At 48.1% G+C, this 15,569-nt stretch overlaps 24 non-coding genes across 24 annotated transcripts; all 24 read right to left on the reverse strand.

The window, feature by feature from the left end:
* Positions 1–174: 174 nt before the first annotated feature.
* On the reverse strand, positions 175–338 carry LOC142703470 (U1 spliceosomal RNA). The gene has a single exon (XR_012867522.1). It is a non-coding gene; the product is annotated as a U1 spliceosomal RNA (small nuclear RNA).
* A 475-nt stretch (positions 339–813) lies between these two features.
* On the reverse strand, positions 814–977 carry LOC142703428 (U1 spliceosomal RNA). Its single transcript, XR_012867484.1, has one exon. It is a non-coding gene; the product is annotated as a U1 spliceosomal RNA (small nuclear RNA).
* A 476-nt stretch (positions 978–1,453) lies between these two features.
* Positions 1,454–1,617, reverse strand: LOC142703471 (U1 spliceosomal RNA). Its single transcript, XR_012867523.1, has one exon. It is a non-coding gene; the product is annotated as a U1 spliceosomal RNA (small nuclear RNA).
* A 475-nt stretch (positions 1,618–2,092) lies between these two features.
* On the reverse strand, positions 2,093–2,256 carry LOC142703429 (U1 spliceosomal RNA). Its single transcript, XR_012867485.1, has one exon. It is a non-coding gene; the product is annotated as a U1 spliceosomal RNA (small nuclear RNA).
* A 475-nt stretch (positions 2,257–2,731) lies between these two features.
* Positions 2,732–2,895, reverse strand: LOC142703472 (U1 spliceosomal RNA). Its single transcript, XR_012867524.1, has one exon. It is a non-coding gene; the product is annotated as a U1 spliceosomal RNA (small nuclear RNA).
* A 474-nt stretch (positions 2,896–3,369) lies between these two features.
* LOC142703430 (U1 spliceosomal RNA) lies at positions 3,370–3,533 on the reverse strand. Its single transcript, XR_012867486.1, has one exon. It is a non-coding gene; the product is annotated as a U1 spliceosomal RNA (small nuclear RNA).
* A 475-nt stretch (positions 3,534–4,008) lies between these two features.
* LOC142703474 (U1 spliceosomal RNA) lies at positions 4,009–4,172 on the reverse strand. Its single transcript, XR_012867526.1, has one exon. It is a non-coding gene; the product is annotated as a U1 spliceosomal RNA (small nuclear RNA).
* A 475-nt stretch (positions 4,173–4,647) lies between these two features.
* LOC142703431 (U1 spliceosomal RNA) lies at positions 4,648–4,811 on the reverse strand. The gene has a single exon (XR_012867487.1). It is a non-coding gene; the product is annotated as a U1 spliceosomal RNA (small nuclear RNA).
* Positions 4,812–5,286: 475 nt separating this feature from the next.
* LOC142703432 (U1 spliceosomal RNA) lies at positions 5,287–5,450 on the reverse strand. The gene has a single exon (XR_012867488.1). It is a non-coding gene; the product is annotated as a U1 spliceosomal RNA (small nuclear RNA).
* Positions 5,451–6,043: 593 nt separating this feature from the next.
* Positions 6,044–6,207, reverse strand: LOC142703419 (U1 spliceosomal RNA). Its single transcript, XR_012867476.1, has one exon. It is a non-coding gene; the product is annotated as a U1 spliceosomal RNA (small nuclear RNA).
* A 475-nt stretch (positions 6,208–6,682) lies between these two features.
* Positions 6,683–6,846, reverse strand: LOC142703433 (U1 spliceosomal RNA). The gene has a single exon (XR_012867489.1). It is a non-coding gene; the product is annotated as a U1 spliceosomal RNA (small nuclear RNA).
* Positions 6,847–7,314: 468 nt separating this feature from the next.
* On the reverse strand, positions 7,315–7,478 carry LOC142703475 (U1 spliceosomal RNA). Its single transcript, XR_012867527.1, has one exon. It is a non-coding gene; the product is annotated as a U1 spliceosomal RNA (small nuclear RNA).
* Positions 7,479–7,953: 475 nt separating this feature from the next.
* On the reverse strand, positions 7,954–8,117 carry LOC142703435 (U1 spliceosomal RNA). The gene has a single exon (XR_012867490.1). It is a non-coding gene; the product is annotated as a U1 spliceosomal RNA (small nuclear RNA).
* A 475-nt stretch (positions 8,118–8,592) lies between these two features.
* LOC142703436 (U1 spliceosomal RNA) lies at positions 8,593–8,756 on the reverse strand. The gene has a single exon (XR_012867491.1). It is a non-coding gene; the product is annotated as a U1 spliceosomal RNA (small nuclear RNA).
* Positions 8,757–9,349: 593 nt separating this feature from the next.
* LOC142703437 (U1 spliceosomal RNA) lies at positions 9,350–9,513 on the reverse strand. The gene has a single exon (XR_012867492.1). It is a non-coding gene; the product is annotated as a U1 spliceosomal RNA (small nuclear RNA).
* A 475-nt stretch (positions 9,514–9,988) lies between these two features.
* LOC142703438 (U1 spliceosomal RNA) lies at positions 9,989–10,152 on the reverse strand. Its single transcript, XR_012867493.1, has one exon. It is a non-coding gene; the product is annotated as a U1 spliceosomal RNA (small nuclear RNA).
* Positions 10,153–10,619: 467 nt separating this feature from the next.
* On the reverse strand, positions 10,620–10,783 carry LOC142703476 (U1 spliceosomal RNA). Its single transcript, XR_012867528.1, has one exon. It is a non-coding gene; the product is annotated as a U1 spliceosomal RNA (small nuclear RNA).
* Positions 10,784–11,258: 475 nt separating this feature from the next.
* LOC142703439 (U1 spliceosomal RNA) lies at positions 11,259–11,422 on the reverse strand. Its single transcript, XR_012867494.1, has one exon. It is a non-coding gene; the product is annotated as a U1 spliceosomal RNA (small nuclear RNA).
* Positions 11,423–11,897: 475 nt separating this feature from the next.
* On the reverse strand, positions 11,898–12,061 carry LOC142703440 (U1 spliceosomal RNA). Its single transcript, XR_012867495.1, has one exon. It is a non-coding gene; the product is annotated as a U1 spliceosomal RNA (small nuclear RNA).
* A 593-nt stretch (positions 12,062–12,654) lies between these two features.
* On the reverse strand, positions 12,655–12,818 carry LOC142703449 (U1 spliceosomal RNA). Its single transcript, XR_012867503.1, has one exon. It is a non-coding gene; the product is annotated as a U1 spliceosomal RNA (small nuclear RNA).
* A 479-nt stretch (positions 12,819–13,297) lies between these two features.
* Positions 13,298–13,461, reverse strand: LOC142703441 (U1 spliceosomal RNA). Its single transcript, XR_012867496.1, has one exon. It is a non-coding gene; the product is annotated as a U1 spliceosomal RNA (small nuclear RNA).
* Positions 13,462–13,936: 475 nt separating this feature from the next.
* LOC142703442 (U1 spliceosomal RNA) lies at positions 13,937–14,100 on the reverse strand. The gene has a single exon (XR_012867497.1). It is a non-coding gene; the product is annotated as a U1 spliceosomal RNA (small nuclear RNA).
* Positions 14,101–14,575: 475 nt separating this feature from the next.
* LOC142703443 (U1 spliceosomal RNA) lies at positions 14,576–14,739 on the reverse strand. The gene has a single exon (XR_012867498.1). It is a non-coding gene; the product is annotated as a U1 spliceosomal RNA (small nuclear RNA).
* Positions 14,740–15,206: 467 nt separating this feature from the next.
* Positions 15,207–15,370, reverse strand: LOC142703477 (U1 spliceosomal RNA). Its single transcript, XR_012867529.1, has one exon. It is a non-coding gene; the product is annotated as a U1 spliceosomal RNA (small nuclear RNA).
* Between the last annotated feature and the right edge of the window lie 199 nt (positions 15,371–15,569).

A 15,569-nucleotide genomic window follows, 5' to 3' on the forward strand; every position in this document is an offset into this window, starting at 1 on the left:
GAAAGCCACAAAACCAAAGGCAGCTGATAAGGGAGAGAGGAGTATCCAATCCTCTTGGCCACCCAGAGGTCAATTGATGGCTGGCTCGCTCGATCGATCGATCGATCTAGCAAGTATCTCTGACTAGTAATAGTCAGCATTGAATAATAAGCACTGTTTTTCACCAGAGTAAATCAGGGGAAAGCGCGAACGCAGTCCCCCACTACCACAAATTATGCAGTCGAGTTTCCCGCATTTGGGGAAATCGCAGGGGTCAGCACACCCGAAGTGCAATGGCTGAGCCTCACCCTGGGAGAACCACCTTAATGATCATGGTATCTCCCCTGCCAGGTAAGTATGAGTTGCATAGCGCCTGCCAGACAGGCTCCCCTCACAAGAGGCCCTACTAAGTCGCTGAGGATTTTTCCTGGTTTTTGGTCCGAAGCAGGCCAAAGATCACCTGTCTGCATCCACCTTTTTGGATTGAAAGCAGCTTTGTTAACAATCAGTGGTCAAATCACAAGCATACAGTATACCGTCAACCAGCCCAATCAATCAATATCTTTGACACAGGCTCAAAGTAGCACAACATAGTACAGCAAAGGCACAGGTCCTACACTTTACGTTACACTCTGCACTAACATTGAGATAAAGCATCACATAGGAAAGCCACAAAACCAAAGGCAGCTGATAAGGGAGAGAGGAGTATCCAATCCTCTTGGCCACCCAGAGGTCAATTGATGGCTGGCTCGCTCGATCGATCGATCTAGCAAGTATCTCTGACTAGTAATAGTCAGCATTGAATAATAAGCACTGTTTTTCACCAGAGTAAATCAGGGGAAAGCGCGAACGCAGTCCCCCACTACCACAAATTATGCAGTCGAGTTTCCCGCATTTGGGGAAATCGCAGGGGTCAGCACACCCGAAGTGCAATGGATGAGCCTCACCCTGGGAGAACCACCTTAGTGATCATGGTATCTCCCCTGCCAGGTAAGTATGAGTTGCATAGCGCCTGCCAGACAGGCTCCCCTCACAAGAGGCCCTACTAAGTCGCTGAGGATTTTTCCTGGTTTTTGGTCCGAAGCAGGCCAAAGATCACCTGTCTGCATCCACCTTTTTGGATTGAAAGCAGCTTTGTTAACAATCAGTGGTCAAATCACAAGCATACAGTATACCGTCAACCAGCCCAATCAATCAATATCTTTGACACAGGCTCAAAGTAGCACAACATAGTACAGCAAAGGCACAGGTCCTACACTTTACGTTACACTCTGCACTAACATTGAGATAAAGCATCACATAGGAAAGCCACAAAACCAAAGGCAGCTGATAAGGGAGAGAGGAGTATCCAATCCTCTTGGCCACCCAGAGGTCAATTGATGGCTGGCTCGCTCGATCGATCGATCTAGCAAGTATCTCTGACTAGTAATAGTCCAGCATTGAATAATAAGCACTGTTTTTCACCAGAGTAAATCAGGGGAAAGCGCGAACGCAGTCCCCCACTACCACAAATTATGCAGTCGAGTTTCCCGCATTTGGGGAAATCGCAGGGGTCAGCACACCCGAAGTGCAATGGCTGAGCCTCACCCTGGGAGAACCACCTTAATGATCATGGTATCTCCCCTGCCAGGTAAGTATGAGTTGCATAGCGCCTGCCAGACAGGCTCCCCTCACAAGAGGCCCTACTAAGTCGCTGAGGATTTTTCCTGGTTTTTGGTCCGAAGCAGGCCAAAGATCACCTGTCTGCATCCACCTTTTTGGATTGAAAGCAGCTTTGTTAACAATCAGTGGTCAAATCACAAGCATACAGTATACCGTCAACCAGCCCAATCAATCAATATCTTTGACACAGGCTCAAAGTAGCACAACATAGTACAGCAAAGGCACAGGTCCTACACTTTACGTTACACTCTGCACTAACATTGAGATAAAGCATCACATAGGAAAGCCACAAAACCAAAGGCAGCTGATAAGGGAGAGAGGAGTATCCAATCCTCTTGGCCACCCAGAGGTCAATTGATGGCTGGCTCGCTCGATCGATCGATCTAGCAAGTATCTCTGACTAGTAATAGTCAGCATTGAATAATAAGCACTGTTTTTCACCAGAGTAAATCAGGGGAAAGCGCGAACGCAGTCCCCCACTACCACAAATTATGCAGTCGAGTTTCCCGCATTTGGGGAAATCGCAGGGGTCAGCACACCCGAAGTGCAATGGATGAGCCTCACCCTGGGAGAACCACCTTAGTGATCATGGTATCTCCCCTGCCAGGTAAGTATGAGTTGCATAGCGCCTGCCAGACAGGCTCCCCTCACAAGAGGCCCTACTAAGTCGCTGAGGATTTTTCCTGGTTTTTGGTCCGAAGCAGGCCAAAGATCACCTGTCTGCATCCACCTTTTTGGATTGAAAGCAGCTTTGTTAACAATCAGTGGTCAAATCACAAGCATACAGTATACCGTCAACCAGCCCAATCAATCAATATCTTTGACACAGGCTCAAAGTAGCACAACATAGTACAGCAAAGGCACAGGTCCTACACTTTACGTTACACTCTGCACTAACATTGAGATAAAGCATCACATAGGAAAGCCACAAAACCAAAGGCAGCTGATAAGGGAGAGAGGAGTATCCAATCCTCTTGGCCACCCAGAGGTCAATTGATGGCTGGCTCGCTCGATCGATCGATCTAGCAAGTATCTCTGACTAGTAATAGTCAGCATTGAATAATAAGCACTGTTTTTCACCAGAGTAAATCAGGGGAAAGCGCGAACGCAGTCCCCCACTACCACAAATTATGCAGTCGAGTTTCCCGCATTTGGGGAAATCGCAGGGGTCAGCACACCCGAAGTGCAATGGCTGAGCCTCACCCTGGGAGAACCACCTTAATGATCATGGTATCTCCCCTGCCAGGTAAGTATGAGTTGCATAGCGCCTGCCAGACAGGCTCCCCTCACAAGAGGCCCTACTAAGTCGCTGAGGATTTTTCCTGGTTTTTGGTCCGAAGCAGGCCAAAGATCACCTGTCTGCATCCACCTTTTTGGATTGAAAGCAGCTTTGTTAACAATCAGTGGTCAAATCACAAGCATACAGTATACCGTCAACCAGCCCAATCAATCAATATCTTTGACACAGGCTCAAAGTAGCACAACATAGTACAGCAAAGGCACAGGTCCTACACTTTACGTTACACTCTGCACTAACATTGAGATAAAGCATCACATAGGAAAGCCACAAACCAAAGGCAGCTGATAAGGGAGAGAGGAGTATCCAATCCTCTTGGCCACCCAGAGGTCAATTGATGGCTGGCTCGCTCGATCGATCGATCTAGCAAGTATCTCTGACTAGTAATAGTCAGCATTGAATAATAAGCACTGTTTTTCACCAGAGTAAATCAGGGGAAAGCGCGAACGCAGTCCCCCACTACCACAAATTATGCAGTCGAGTTTCCCGCATTTGGGGAAATCGCAGGGGTCAGCACACCCGAAGTGCAATGGATGAGCCTCACCCTGGGAGAACCACCTTAGTGATCATGGTATCTCCCCTGCCAGGTAAGTATGAGTTGCATAGCGCCTGCCAGACAGGCTCCCCTCACAAGAGGCCCTACTAAGTCGCTGAGGATTTTTCCTGGTTTTTGGTCCGAAGCAGGCCAAAGATCACCTGTCTGCATCCACCTTTTTGGATTGAAAGCAGCTTTGTTAACAATCAGTGGTCAAATCACAAGCATACAGTATACCGTCAACCAGCCCAATCAATCAATATCTTTGACACAGGCTCAAAGTAGCACAACATAGTACAGCAAAGGCACAGGTCCTACACTTTACGTTACACTCTGCACTAACATTGAGATAAAGCATCACATAGGAAAGCCACAAAACCAAAGGCAGCTGATAAGGGAGAGAGGAGTATCCAATCCTCTTGGCCACCCAGAGGTCAATTGATGGCTGGCTCGCTCGATCGATCGATCTAGCAAGTATCTCTGACTAGTAATAGTCAGCATTGAATAATAAGCACTGTTTTTCACCAGAGTAAATCAGGGGAAAGCGCGAACGCAGTCCCCCACTACCACAAATTATGCAGTCGAGTTTCCCGCATTTGGGGAAATCGCAGGGGTCAGCACACCCGAAGTGCAATGGCTGAGCCTCACCCTGGGAGAACCACCTTAATGATCATGGTATCTCCCCTGCCAGGTAAGTATGAGTTGCATAGCGCCTGCCAGACAGGCTCCCCTCACAAGAGGCCCTACTAAGTCGCTGAGGATTTTTCCTGGTTTTTGGTCCGAAGCAGGCCAAAGATCACCTGTCTGCATCCACCTTTTTGGATTGAAAGCAGCTTTGTTAACAATCAGTGGTCAAATCACAAGCATACAGTATACCGTCAACCAGCCCAATCAATCAATATCTTTGACACAGGCTCAAAGTAGCACAACATAGTACAGCAAAGGCACAGGTCCTACACTTTACGTTACACTCTGCACTAACATTGAGATAAAGCATCACATAGGAAAGCCACAAAACCAAAGGCAGCTGATAAGGGAGAGAGGAGTATCCAATCCTCTTGGCCACCCAGAGGTCAATTGATGGCTGGCTCGCTCGATCGATCGATCTAGCAAGTATCTCTGACTAGTAATAGTCAGCATTGAATAATAAGCACTGTTTTTCACCAGAGTAAATCAGGGGAAAGCGCGAACGCAGTCCCCCACTACCACAAATTATGCAGTCGAGTTTCCCGCATTTGGGGAAATCGCAGGGGTCAGCACACCCGAAGTGCAATGGATGAGCCTCACCCTGGGAGAACCACCTTAGTGATCATGGTATCTCCCCTGCCAGGTAAGTATGAGTTGCATAGCGCCTGCCAGACAGGCTCCCCTCACAAGAGGCCCTACTAAGTCGCTGAGGATTTTTCCTGGTTTTTGGTCCGAAGCAGGCCAAAGATCACCTGTCTGCATCCACCTTTTTGGATTGAAAGCAGCTTTGTTAACAATCAGTGGTCAAATCACAAGCATACAGTATACCGTCAACCAGCCCAATCAATCAATATCTTTGACACAGGCTCAAAGTAGCACAACATAGTACAGCAAAGGCACAGGTCCTACACTTTACGTTACACTCTGCACTAACATTGAGATAAAGCATCACATAGGAAAGCCACAAAACCAAAGGCAGCTGATAAGGGAGAGAGGAGTATCCAATCCTCTTGGCCACCCAGAGGTCAATTGATGGCTGGCTCGCTCGATCGATCGATCTAGCAAGTATCTCTGACTAGTAATAGTCAGCATTGATTAATAAGCACTGTTTTTCACCAGAGTAAATCAGGGGAAAGCGCGAACGCAGTCCCCCACTACCACAAATTATGCAGTCGAGTTTCCCGCATTTGGGGAAATCGCAGGGGTCAGCACACCCGAAGTGCAATGGATGAGCCTCACCCTGGGAGAACCACCTTAGTGATCATGGTATCTCCCCTGCCAGGTAAGTATGAGTTGCATAGCGCCTGCCAGACAGGCTCCCCTCACAAGAGGCCCTACTAAGTCGCTGAGGATTTTTCCTGGTTTTTGGTCCGAAGCAGGCCAAAGATCACCTGTCTGGATCCAACTGCGCCAAAAAACGGATGCACCTCATTGTACGGAGCCAGGGGTGTGCAGGCACCCCAAATTCCATAAGACACAGGCTCAAGTCTAAGCACTTCCAAGATGCACAGCAACCAGGGTATTAGCATATGGGGCGGCGGCTTCTGGTCAGAGCATTGCCGTGCCGATGAAGCAGTCCCCACATTTGCATGCCGTCACCTGTGAGACAGAGAGGAAGGATAGGTTAGGTTAGGGAAAGGCTCGCCATGCCCTGACTTCTCGAAGCCCAGCAGAAAAAGAAACTTCACTGATCACACTGTTGTTCATCCACGAGGGGGAGACAAAGGCTGCGTATACAGCTAAATATAAAGAGATAATGTACCACATTTTGGATTGAAAAACAGCTTTGTTGACAATCGGTGGTTAAATCACAAGCATACAAGTACCTCTGACTAGTAACAGTCAGCATTGAATAATAAGCACTGTTTTTCACCAGAGTAAATCAGGGGAAAGCGCGAACGCAGTCCCCCACTACCACAAATTATGCAGTCGAGTTTCCCGCATTTGGGGAAATCGCAGGGGTCAGCACACCCGAAGTGCAATGGATGAGCCTCACCCTGGGAGAACCACCTTAATGATCATGGTATCTCCCCTGCCAGGTAAGTATGAGTTGCATAGCGCCTGCCAGACAGGCTCCCCTCACAAGAGGCCCTACTAAGTCGCTGAGGATTTTTCCTGGTTTTTGGTCCGAAGCAGGCCAAAGATCACCTGTCTGCATCCACCTTTTTGGATTGAAAGCAGCTTTGTTAACAATCAGTGGTCAAATCACAAGCATACAGTATACCGTCAACCAGCCCAATCAATCAATATCTTTGACACAGGCTCAAAGTAGCACAACATAGTACAGCAAAGGCACAGGTCCTACACTTTACGTTACACTCTGCACTAACATTGAGATAAAGCATCACATAGGAAAGCCACAAAACCAAAGGCAGCTGATAAGGGAGAGAGGAGTATCCAATCCTCTTGGCCACCCAGAGGTCAATTGATGGCTGGCTCGCTCGATCGATCGATCTAGCAAGTATCTCTGACTAGTAATAGTCAGCATTGAATAATAAGCACTGTTTTTCACCAGAGTAAATCAGGGGAAAGCGCGAACGCAGTCCCCCACTACCACAAATTATGCAGTCGAGTTTCCCGCATTTGGGGAAATCGCAGGGGTCAGCACACCCGAAGTGCAATGGATGAGCCTCACCCTGGGAGAACCACCTTAGTGATCATGGTATCTCCCCTGCCAGGTAAGTATGAGTTGCATAGCGCCTGCCAGACAGGCTCCCCTCACAAGAGGCCCTACTAAGTCGCTGAGGATTTTTCCTGGTTTTTGGTCCGAAGCAGGCCAAAGATCACCTGTCTGCATCCACCTTTTTGGATTGAAAGCAGCTTTTGTTAACAATCAGTGGTCAAATCACAAGCATACAGTATACCGTCAACCAGCCCAATCAATCAATATCTTTGACACAGGCTCAAAGTAGCACAACATAGTACAGCAAAGGCACAGGTCCTACACTTTACGTTACACTCTGCACTAACATTGAGATAAAGCATCACATAGGAAAGCCACAAAACCAAAGGCAGCTGATAAGGGAGAGAGGAGTATCCAATCCTCTTGGCCACCCAGAGGTCAATTGATGGCTGGCTCGCTCGATCTAGCAAGTATCTCTGACTAGTAATAGTCAGCATTGAATAATAAGCACTGTTTTTCACCAGAGTAAATCAGGGGAAAGCGCAAACGCAGTCCCCCACTACCACAAATTATGCAGTCGAGTTTCCCGCATTTGGGGAAATCGCAGGGGTCAGCACACCCGAAGTGCAATGGCTGAGCCTCACCCTGGGAGAACCACCTTAATGATCATGGTATCTCCCCTGCCAGGTAAGTATGAGTTGCATAGCGCCTGCCAGACAGGCTCCCCTCACAAGAGGCCCTACTAAGTCGCTGAGGATTTTTCCTGGTTTTTGGTCCGAAGCAGGCCAAAGATCACCTGTCTGCATCCACCTTTTTGGATTGAAAGCAGCTTTGTTAACAATCAGTGGTCAAATCACAAGCATACAGTATACCGTCAACCAGCCCAATCAATCAATATCTTTGACACAGGCTCAAAGTAGCACAACATAGTACAGCAAAGGCACAGGTCCTACACTTTACGTTACACTCTGCACTAACATTGAGATAAAGCATCACATAGGAAAGCCACAAAACCAAAGGCAGCTGATAAGGGAGAGAGGAGTATCCAATCCTCTTGGCCACCCAGAGGTCAATTGATGGCTGGCTCGCTCGATCGATCGATCTAGCAAGTATCTCTGACTAGTAATAGTCAGCATTGAATAATAAGCACTGTTTTTCACCAGAGTAAATCAGGGGAAAGCGCGAACGCAGTCCCCCACTACCACAAATTATGCAGTCGAGTTTCCCGCATTTGGGGAAATCGCAGGGGTCAGCACACCCGAAGTGCAATGGATGAGCCTCACCCTGGGAGAACCACCTTAGTGATCATGGTATCTCCCCTGCCAGGTAAGTATGAGTTGCATAGCGCCTGCCAGACAGGCTCCCCTCACAAGAGGCCCTACTAAGTCGCTGAGGATTTTTCCTGGTTTTTGGTCCGAAGCAGGCCAAAGATCACCTGTCTGCATCCACCTTTTTGGATTGAAAGCAGCTTTGTTAACAATCAGTGGTCAAATCACAAGCATACAGTATACCGTCAACCAGCCCAATCAATCAATATCTTTGACACAGGCTCAAAGTAGCACAACATAGTACAGCAAAGGCACAGGTCCTACACTTTACGTTACACTCTGCACTAACATTGAGATAAAGCATCACATAGGAAAGCCACAAAACCAAAGGCAGCTGATAAGGGAGAGAGGAGTATCCAATCCTCTTGGCCACCCAGAGGTCAATTGATGGCTGGCTCGCTCGATCGATCGATCTAGCAAGTATCTCTGACTAGTAATAGTCAGCATTGATTAATAAGCACTGTTTTTCACCAGAGTAAATCAGGGGAAAGCGCGAACGCAGTCCCCCACTACCACAAATTATGCAGTCGAGTTTCCCGCATTTGGGGAAATCGCAGGGGTCAGCACACCCGAAGTGCAATGGATGAGCCTCACCCTGGGAGAACCACCTTAGTGATCATGGTATCTCCCCTGCCAGGTAAGTATGAGTTGCATAGCGCCTGCCAGACAGGCTCCCCTCACAAGAGGCCCTACTAAGTCGCTGAGGATTTTTCCTGGTTTTTGGTCCGAAGCAGGCCAAAGATCACCTGTCTGGATCCAACTGCGCCAAAAAACGGATGCACCTCATTGTACGGAGCCAGGGGTGTGCAGGCACCCCAAATTCCATAAGACACAGGCTCAAGTCTAAGCACTTCCAAGATGCACAGCAACCAGGGTATTAGCATATGGGGCGGCGGCTTCTGGTCAGAGCATTGCCGTGCCGATGAAGCAGTCCCCACATTTGCATGCCGTCACCTGTGAGACAGAGAGGAAGGATAGGTTAGGTTAGGGAAAGGCTCGCCATGCCCTGACTTCTCGAAGCCCAGCAGAAAAAGAAACTTCACTGATCACACTGTTGTTCATCCACGAGGGGGAGACAAAGGCTGCGTATACAGCTAAATATAAAGAGATAATGTACCACATTTTGGATTGAAAAACAGCTTTGTTGACAATCGGTGGTTAAATCACAAGCATACAAGTACCTCTGACTAGTAACAGTCAGCATTGAATAATAAGCACTGTTTTTCACCAGAGTAAATCAGGGGAAAGCGCGAACGCAGTCCCCCACTACCACAAATTATGCAGTCGAGTTTCCCGCATTTGGGGAAATCGCAGGGGTCAGCACACCCGAAGTGCAATGGATGAGCCTCACCCTGGGAGAACCACCTTAATGATCATGGTATCTCCCCTGCCAGGTAAGTATGAGTTGCATAGCGCCTGCCAGACAGGCTCCCCTCACAAGAGGCCCTACTAAGTCGCTGAGGATTTTTCCTGGTTTTTGGTCCGAAGCAGGCCAAAGATCACCTGTCTGCATCCACCTTTTTGGATTGAAAGCAGCTTTGTTAACAATCAGTGGTCAAATCACAAGCATACAGTATACCGTCAACCAGCCCAATCAATCAATATCTTTGACACAGGCTCAAAGTAGCACAACATAGTACAGCAAAGGCACAGGTCCTACACTTTACGTTACACTCTGCACTAACATTGAGATAAAGCATCACATAGGAAAGCCACAAAACCAAAGGCAGCTGATAAGGGAGAGAGGAGTATCCAATCCTCTTGGCCACCCAGAGGTCAATTGATGGCTGGCTCGCTCGATCGATCGATCTAGCAAGTATCTCTGACTAGTAATAGTCAGCATTGAATAATAAGCACTGTTTTTCACCAGAGTAAATCAGGGGAAAGCGCGAACGCAGTCCCCCACTACCACAAATTATGCAGTCGAGTTTCCCGCATTTGGGGAAATCGCAGGGGTCAGCACACCCGAAGTGCAATGGATGAGCCTCACCCTGGGAGAACCACCTTAGTGATCATGGTATCTCCCCTGCCAGGTAAGTATGAGTTGCATAGCGCCTGCCAGACAGGCTCCCCTCACAAGAGGCCCTACTAAGTCGCTGAGGATTTTTCCTGGTTTTTGGTCCGAAGCAGGCCAAAGATCACCTGTCTGCATCCACCTTTTTGGATTGAAAGCAGCTTTGTTAACAATCAGTGGTCAAATCACAAGCATACAGTATACCGTCAACCAGCCCAATCAATCAATATCTTTGACACAGGCTCAAAGTAGCACAACATAGTACAGCAAAGGCACAGGTCCTACACTTTACGTTACACTCTGCACTAACATTGAGATAAAGCATCACATAGGAAAGCCACAAAACCAAAGGCAGCTGATAAGGGAGAGAGGAGTATCCAATCCTCTTGGCCACCCAGAGGTCAATTGATGGCTGGCTCGCTCGATCTAGCAAGTATCTCTGACTAGTAATAGTCAGCATTGAATAATAAGCACTGTTTTTCACCAGAGTAAATCAGGGGAAAGCGCAAACGCAGTCCCCCACTACCACAAATTATGCAGTCGAGTTTCCCGCATTTGGGGAAATCGCAGGGGTCAGCACACCCGAAGTGCAATGGCTGAGCCTCACCCTGGGAGAACCACCTTAATGATCATGGTATCTCCCCTGCCAGGTAAGTATGAGTTGCATAGCGCCTGCCAGACAGGCTCCCCTCACAAGAGGCCCTACTAAGTCGCTGAGGATTTTTCCTGGTTTTTGGTCCGAAGCAGGCCAAAGATCACCTGTCTGCATCCACCTTTTTGGATTGAAAGCAGCTTTGTTAACAATCAGTGGTCAAATCACAAGCATACAGTATACCGTCAACCAGCCCAATCAATCAATATCTTTGACACAGGCTCAAAGTAGCACAACATAGTACAGCAAAGGCACAGGTCCTACACTTTACGTTACACTCTGCACTAACATTGAGATAAAGCATCACATAGGAAAGCCACAAAACCAAAGGCAGCTGATAAGGGAGAGAGGAGTATCCAATCCTCTTGGCCACCCAGAGGTCAATTGATGGCTGGCTCGCTCGATCGATCGATCTAGCAAGTATCTCTGACTAGTAATAGTCAGCATTGAATAATAAGCACTGTTTTTCACCAGAGTAAATCAGGGGAAAGCGCGAACGCAGTCCCCCACTACCACAAATTATGCAGTCGAGTTTCCCGCATTTGGGGAAATCGCAGGGGTCAGCACACCCGAAGTGCAATGGATGAGCCTCACCCTGGGAGAACCACCTTAGTGATCATGGTATCTCCCCTGCCAGGTAAGTATGAGTTGCATAGCGCCTGCCAGACAGGCTCCCCTCACAAGAGGCCCTACTAAGTCGCTGAGGATTTTTCCTGGTTTTTGGTCCGAAGCAGGCCAAAGATCACCTGTCTGCATCCACCTTTTTGGATTGAAAGCAGCTTTGTTAACAATCAGTGGTCAAATCACAAGCATACAGTATACCGTCAACCAGCCCAATCAATCAATATCTTTGACACAGGCTCAAAGTAGCACAACATAGTACAGCAAAGGCACAGGTCCTACACTTTACGTTACACTCTGCACTAACATTGAGATAAAGCATCACATAGGAAAGCCACAAAACCAAAGGCAGCTGATAAGGGAGAGAGGAGTATCCAATCCTCTTGGCCACCCAGAGGTCAATTGATGGCTGGCTCGCTCGATCGATCGATCTAGCAAGTATCTCTGACTAGTAATAGTCAGCATTGAATAATAAGCACTGTTTTTCACCAGAGTAAATCAGGGGAAAGCGCGAACGCAGTCCCCCACTACCACAAATTATGCAGTCGAGTTTCCCGCATTTGGGGAAATCGCAGGGGTCAGCACACCCGAAGTGCAATGGATGAGCCTCACCCTGGGAGAACCACCTTAGTGATCATGGTATCTCCCCTGCCAGGTAAGTATGAGTTGCATAGCGCCTGCCAGACAGGCTCCCCTCACAAGAGGCCCTACTAAGTCGCTGAGGATTTTTCCTGGTTTTTGGTCCGAAGCAGGCCAAAGATCACCTGTCTGGATCCAACTGCGCCAAAAAACGGATGCACCTCATTGTACGGAGCCAGGGGTGTGCAGGCACCCCAAATTCCATAAGACACAGGCTCAAGTCTAAGCACTTCCAAGATGCACAGCAACCAGGGTATTAGCATATGGGGCGGCGGCTTCTGGTCAGAGCATTGCCGTGCCGATGAAGCAGTCCCCACATTTGCATGCCGTCACCTGTGAGACAGAGAGGAAGGATAGGTTAGGTTAGGGAAAGGCTCGCCATGCCCTGACTTCTCGAAGCCCAGCAGAAAAAGAAACTTCACTGATCACACTGTTGTTCATCCACGAGGGGGAGACAAAGGCTGCGTATACAGCTAAATATAAAGAGATAATGTACCACATTTTGGATTGAAAAACAGCTTTGTTGACAATCGGTGGTTAAATCACAAGCATACAAGTACCTCTGACTAGTAACAGTCAGCATTGAATAATAAGCACTGTTTTTCACCAGAGTAAATCAGGGGAAAGCGCGAACGCAGTCCCCCACTACCACAAATTATGCAGTCGAGTTTCCCGCATTTGGGGAAATCGCAGGGGTCAGCACACCCGAAGTGCAATGGATGAGCCTCACCCTGGGAGAACCACCTTAATGATCATGGTATCTCCCCTGCCAGGTAAGTATGAGTTGCATAGCGCCTGCCAGACAGGCTCCCCTCACAAGAGGCCCTACTAAGTCGCTGAGGATTTTTCCTGGTTTTTGGTCCGAAGCAGGCCAAAGATCACCTGTCTGCATCCACCTTTTTGGATTGAAAGCAGCTTTGTTAACAATCAGTGGTCAAATCACAAGCATACAGTATACCGTCAACCAGCCCAATCAATCAATATCTTTGACACAGGCTCAAAGTAGCACAACATAGTACAGCAAAGGCACAGGTCCTACACTTTACGTTACACTCTGCACTAACATTGAGATAAAGCATCACATAGGAAAGCCACAAAACCAAAGGCAGCTGATAAGGGAGAGAGGAGTATCCAATCCTCTTGGCCACCCAGAGGTCAATTGATGGCTGGCTCGCTCGATCGATCGATCGATCTAGCAAGTATCTCTGACTAGTAATAGTCAGCATTGAATAATAAGCACTGTTTTTCACCAGAGTAAATCAGGGGAAAGCGCGAACGCAGTCCCCCACTACCACAAATTATGCAGTCGAGTTTCCCGCATTTGGGGAAATCGCAGGGGTCAGCACACCCGAAGTGCAATGGATGAGCCTCACCCTGGGAGAACCACCTTAGTGATCATGGTATCTCCCCTGCCAGGTAAGTATGAGTTGCATAGCGCCTGCCAGACAGGCTCCCCTCACAAGAGGCCCTACTAAGTCGCTGAGGATTTTTCCTGGTTTTTGGTCCGAAGCAGGCCAAAGATCACCTGTCTGCATCCACCTTTTTGGATTGAAAGCAGCTTTGTTAACAATCAGTGGTCAAATCACAAGCATACAGTATACCGTCAACCAGCCCAATCAATCAATATCTTTGACACAGGCTCAAAGTAGCACAACATAGTACAGCAAAGGCACAGGTCCTACACTTTACGTTACACTCTGCACTAACATTGAGATAAAGCATCACATAGGAAAGCCACAAAACCAAAGGCAGCTGATAAGGGAGAGAGGAGTATCCAATCCTCTTGGCCACCCAGAGGTCAATTGATGGCTGGCTCGCTCGATCGATCGATCTAGCAAGTATCTCTGACTAGTAATAGTCAGCATTGAATAATAAGCACTGTTTTTCACCAGAGTAAATCAGGGGAAAGCGCGAACGCAGTCCCCCACTACCACAAATTATGCAGTCGAGTTTCCCGCATTTGGGGAAATCGCAGGGGTCAGCACACCCGAAGTGCAATGGATGAGCCTCACCCTGGGAGAACCACCTTAGTGATCATGGTATCTCCCCTGCCAGGTAAGTATGAGTTGCATAGCGCCTGCCAGACAGGCTCCCCTCACAAGAGGCCCTACTAAGTCGCTGAGGATTTTTCCTGGTTTTTGGTCCGAAGCAGGCCAAAGATCACCTGTCTGCATCCACCTTTTTGGATTGAAAGCAGCTTTGTTAACAATCAGTGGTCAAATCACAAGCATACAGTATACCGTCAACCAGCCCAATCAATCAATATCTTTGACACAGGCTCAAAGTAGCACAACATAGTACAGCAAAGGCACAGGTCCTACACTTTACGTTACACTCTGCACTAACATTGAGATAAAGCATCACATAGGAAAGCCACAAAACCAAAGGCAGCTGATAAGGGAGAGAGGAGTATCCAATCCTCTTGGCCACCCAGAGGTCAATTGATGGCTGGCTCGCTCGATCGATCGATCTAGCAAGTATCTCTGACTAGTAATAGTCAGCATTGAATAATAAGCACTGTTTTTCACCAGAGTAAATCAGGGGAAAGCGCGAACGCAGTCCCCCACTACCACAAATTATGCAGTCGAGTTTCCCGCATTTGGGGAAATCGCAGGGGTCAGCACACCCGAAGTGCAATGGATGAGCCTCACCCTGGGAGAACCACCTTAGTGATCATGGTATCTCCCCTGCCAGGTAAGTATGAGTTGCATAGCGCCTGCCAGACAGGCTCCCCTCACAAGAGGCCCTACTAAGTCGCTGAGGATTTTTCCTGGTTTTTGGTCCGAAGCAGGCCAAAGATCACCTGTCTGCATCCACCTTTTTGGATTGAAAGCAGCTTTGTTAACAATCAGTGGTCAAATCACAAGCATACAGTATACCGTCAACCAGCCCAATCAATCAATATCTTTGACACAGGCTCAAAGTAGCACAACATAGTACAGCAAAGGCACAGGTCCTACACTTTACGTTACACTCTGCACTAACATTGAGATAAAGCATCACATAGGAAAGCCACAAAACCAAAGGCAGCTGATAAGGGAGAGAGGAGTATCCAATCCTCTTGGCCACCCAGAGGTCAATTGATGGCTGGCTCGCTCGATCTAGCAAGTATCTCTGACTAGTAATAGTCAGCATTGAATAATAAGCACTGTTTTTCACCAGAGTAAATCAGGGGAAAGCGCAAACGCAGTCCCCCACTACCACAAATTATGCAGTCGAGTTTCCCGCATTTGGGGAAATCGCAGGGGTCAGCACACCCGAAGTGCAATGGCTGAGCCTCACCCTGGGAGAACCACCTTAATGATCATGGTATCTCCCCTGCCAGGTAAGTATGAGTTGCATAGCGCCTGCCAGACAGGCTCCCCTCACAAGAGGCCCTACTAAGTCGCTGAGGATTTTTCCTGGTTTTTGGTCCGAAGCAGGCCAAAGATCACCTGTCTGCATCCACCTTTTTGGATTGAAAGCAGCTTTGTTAACAATCAGTGGTCAAATCACAAGCATACAGTATACCGTCAACCAGCCCAATCAATCA

The sequence above is a fragment of the Rhinoderma darwinii genome, unplaced genomic scaffold (genome assembly GCF_050947455.1).
Source record: "Rhinoderma darwinii isolate aRhiDar2 unplaced genomic scaffold, aRhiDar2.hap1 Scaffold_2743, whole genome shotgun sequence".
Taxonomy (NCBI): Eukaryota; Metazoa; Chordata; class Amphibia; order Anura; family Rhinodermatidae; genus Rhinoderma; species Rhinoderma darwinii.